The sequence below is a fragment of the Trachypithecus francoisi genome, unplaced genomic scaffold (genome assembly GCF_009764315.1).
Source record: "Trachypithecus francoisi isolate TF-2019V2 unplaced genomic scaffold, Tfra_2.0 Lachesis_group14, whole genome shotgun sequence".
Classification (NCBI taxonomy): domain Eukaryota; kingdom Metazoa; phylum Chordata; class Mammalia; order Primates; family Cercopithecidae; genus Trachypithecus; species Trachypithecus francoisi.
In genome coordinates this window covers 57,489,363-57,493,279 of record NW_022681459.1, presented here as the reverse complement: position 1 = coordinate 57,493,279, position 3,917 = coordinate 57,489,363, and the positions used below count along the sequence as shown (strand labels likewise).

Sequence of the window (3,917 nt, the reverse complement as noted above, 5' to 3'; positions counted from 1 at the left end):
GCTTCATCCTGCTGTCAGTGATTCAAGTTAATTCCTTCGATGTGAGGCAAAGTTAGGGCACCGATGTTCTTTTTTTATTTTTAGGCAGAGTCTCACTCTGTCACCCAGGCAATCCTCCCGTTTTGGCCTCCCAAGTAGCTGGGATTACAAGCATGCACCACCACGCCAGGCTAATTTTTGTATTTTTAGTACAGACGAGATTTCACTATGTTGGCCAACTGGTCTCGAACTCCTGACCTCAAGTGATCCACCCAAAGTGCTGGGATTACAGGCGTGAGCCCCCACGCCCAGCCAGGGCATGGATTTGATGGTTGCCCCTACAGGGAATTAGATGGTGACACATTGTCAGAACCAATGGGAACATGCCTTTTCCAGTCCACACCATGGCTACCAGAAAATTATCATCCTTATAACTTAACTCTGTGAAAAACCTCTTTTCCTGAAACATGAGCTTTCAAAAGTCAGGGAAGAAAAAGGCATTTCTCCCTCAGGTTTGGCCAGAAGCTGTTTGCACGGTGGTTAGGTGTGTGTATGGAGCTAGTTGGCAGGGCATGCACCTCTCCACTGCTAGCTAGCTGTGTCACGGTGGGCAAGGTAGCCTGCCTCCATGTCCCTTGGCTTGTCAGTTATAAAATCTAAATAATAAAAGTATCCCATATTAAATAAATACATAAATAAAATAGAAGTAAATGTGGCTGAATGCTTGTAAAGTGCTTTTAGCACTTCCTGGCCCAAGCCAGGATCACAAAATGCTGGCTGCGATCACGATCACTTTCCTCAAAACCATCATGCTTCCTACCAAACCTGCCAGGACCTAATTCACCCTCTTTGCCTCAGAGGTTTTTCCTGTGTAAAGAGAAGTGACTGCTGGCAGGCACACCTCCAGGAATTGCTCTTCCACATTATATCCCAGAGTGCCATTTGACAGAGGATTTTGCCGGTCCTTTAGCTTTCTCCCTGAGCATCCCATTTGGCATTAATTTGGGGGTTGCTTTTTTTTTTTTTTTTTGAGACGGAGTCTCGCTCTGTCGCCCAGGCTGGAGTGCAGTGGCCGGATCTCAGCTCACTGCAAGCTGCGCCTCCCGGGTTGACGCCATTCTCCCGCCTCAGCCTCCCGAGTAGCTGGGACTACAGGCGCCCGCCACCTCGCCCGGCTAGTTTTTTGTATTTTTTAGTAGAGACGAGGTTTCACCATATTAGCCAGGATGGTCTCGATCTCCTGACCTCGTGATCCGCCCGTCTCGGCCTCCCAAAGTGCTGGGATTACAGACTTGAGCCACCGCGCCCAGCCAATTTGGGGGTTGCTTTTATTGCCTCCTCAGCAGCCACTTCACCTCCTCTGCTTTGGCGACAGAACGACCAACTTTGAATGATGTTGCTTTTGTCTCATTTCAGCCTTTATTCGTGAAATTACTCAATTTTGCATGGGCACGCCTGGTTTTGTGCTTGAAATGTGATTTGCTTGCCCAAGAGATCCCCACACTTTCCTTGAAAAAGAGTTGAAGCATTCCTCCCCTTCAGGAGGCTGTTTGATAACACAGCAGAAATCTGTTTGTACAAGTACAAGGTCTGACGGGTGAGTTCACTGCTACGACGCAATCCATTTTTCAGAAACAGGGACTTGCTGTATTTTACCTCATGCTTGTCTGTTTGGGCTGCCTGTGCAAAGTCAACTTTCAGGAGGTTCTCCTCCCAGGACCAACACAGACACCTCTCACTTGGTTTACGATTACGAACTCATTCTGTGTTCTCACCGTCGTTCCACCGTCTTAATCACACCGTTGTGCATTAATGGATCAGTTCTGAGCTGCTGAAGCATTTCTGCAAATTAGGAGCACAACACAGCGAATTGTAACGATGATAAATGTAAATTAACTCAAGGAAATAATTAGAGGAACATGATGTGAAAGTATAGCACAGAGACAAACCGCCACCTGGTAGCCCTGTGCTCCCTGCAGCACGCCGGGCAGTGGCAGCCCCTGTAGTCCAGGTGTCCTTTGTGTCTTCCATGGATGGACGGGCCCCAGGGTCTCCAACCACACAGGCACATAGTTGAGTGAATGAAGAAGAATGTCATGTGGCATCTGGCAGTCATAGCCACCTGGCAGTGCTACATCTGCAAGTGCAGTGTCCAAGTCACATCTTTGGGAGCTGTCACCCCTTCTAAGGCCTTTTGGTTAAATCCCAAGGGTCCAGGGACCCGGCTGATTTAGCAGGTGGCCACAGGAAGGTAGGATATGGGGGATCATGGGGCCAGGAGGGCAGCCCAGGGAGCAGAGGCTCTCAGAACCAATGTCTCATTGTCACAGACCTCAGACAGTGGTAGGAGCCTGGAGGCTGCCTGTTGGAGAGTATTTCTAGTGCAAACACCAGCTGCCAGGCACTTCACAGCCTCTCGTGTGATGCTCTCAGCAGTCCTCTGTAGCCGCTCCCCTCGTTAGCCCGATTTTACCGATGAGGAGATGGAGATGCTGAGAGCTGAAGGGACTCACTCAGCTGCACGAGCTCACAAGTGGCAGAGCCGCGACCCGAAGGCCAGCCCCCACACCCAAGCTCATCACCAAGTCACTAATCTCCACCACAGACAGTGATTTAATTTCCAGGGGCAGCAATTTCAGAATTGCTCTTGGCTGGCTCTTGTTTCAGAAGAGCTGAACAGAGCCTGCTCTTCTTTACCTCAGGAATTCAGATAGCAGAACCCATGGTCCGGTGGAGCTCTTTCTACATCTTATTGGTGAAGCCACGTCGTTTGCATATAAAAGATTCTCCTCTTTGATTCTGAGAGCAGGAAAGCAAGAGCAAGGACAAAATGAGACAGGAAGAAGGAGTGTACCTGGAGCCTGGAATAGAGCTTGCCAGGAGGATGGCAAGAGCAAGTTAGGTAGAGAGCGTGGCCCAGTCCCTGGTGCAGAAACATTGTGCCAAATTGTTACTCAAATGACAGAGGGCAGAGAGCAGGTAGAGGCAAACACCCAGGGTTGGCTTCTTGGAGTGGCAGACAGGGGTGAAACTGCATGTGTTTGTTTAAGAGTTATTTTAATATAGCTGGTCCATTTGGGGGGCATGAACACAGATCATTGCATTTGTTTTATTAAGAGTTGTTTTAATACAGCTAGCCCATTTGGGGGGCATGAACACAGATCAGGGTGAATTGCTCTTTTTCTTCAACAACTATGACCCCAATGGAATCACTGCTCTCTCCAAACTACCCCAGTCACACACACACACACACACAATCAGGGTGGAAGAACACCCCAAATTGGAGTTGTAGCTCTGCCACTGGCAAACTGCACAGATGTGGACAAGTTATCACTCCTTCTGACCTTTTACTTACCTGTAAAATGGGAAGCTGGAACTAGATTGCCGTTAAATCAAATTCTGTCTTCATCAGTGTGAGGAGGCTGCTGGAACAGAATGCATTAGACGGGGCTGAAACAACAGAATTCTATTTCTCACAGTTCTGGAGCCTGCAAGTCCAAGCTCAAGGTGCTGGAAGATCCTGTGTCCTCACACAGCAGAAGAGAGAGAGAGCGGGGAGAGAAAGAAAGAGAGAGAGAGGACACACACTAACTCCCCGGGCTTCTTTCTCAAGGGCACTAATCCCATCATGAAAGCACCACTCTTGTGACCTAATTACCTCCCAAAAGCCCCATCTCCAAATACCATTGCATTAGGGATTTGGGTTTCAACGTGTGGATTTGGGGGTGACAACAAACATTCAGTCCACAGCAAATTCCTTAATCATCTGGCCCAACAAGATAATTCCATTTCTGCCAAGCACACCATTCCCCCTGAGGCCTCCATGCCTCTGCCTCTGATCTTTACTGGCTGGAAACCTTTCCTTCCCTTCACCTGGCAAACTTTTTATGCCCATTTTATTTTATTATTGAGGTATAATTTACATACAGTAAAAGACT

At 48.4% G+C, this 3,917-nt stretch overlaps 1 long non-coding RNA gene across 1 annotated transcript; it reads right to left on the bottom strand.

Moving 5' to 3' along the window:
- Nucleotides 1-1,286: 1,286 nt before the first annotated feature.
- LOC117096721 lies at nucleotides 1,287-3,504 on the bottom strand. The gene is made up of 3 exons (XR_004442610.1): nucleotides 3,335-3,504; nucleotides 1,935-2,116; nucleotides 1,287-1,821 (listed from the first exon to the last, which is right to left on the bottom strand). It is a non-coding gene; the product is annotated as an uncharacterized LOC117096721 (long non-coding RNA).
- Between the last annotated feature and the right edge of the window lie 413 nt (nucleotides 3,505-3,917).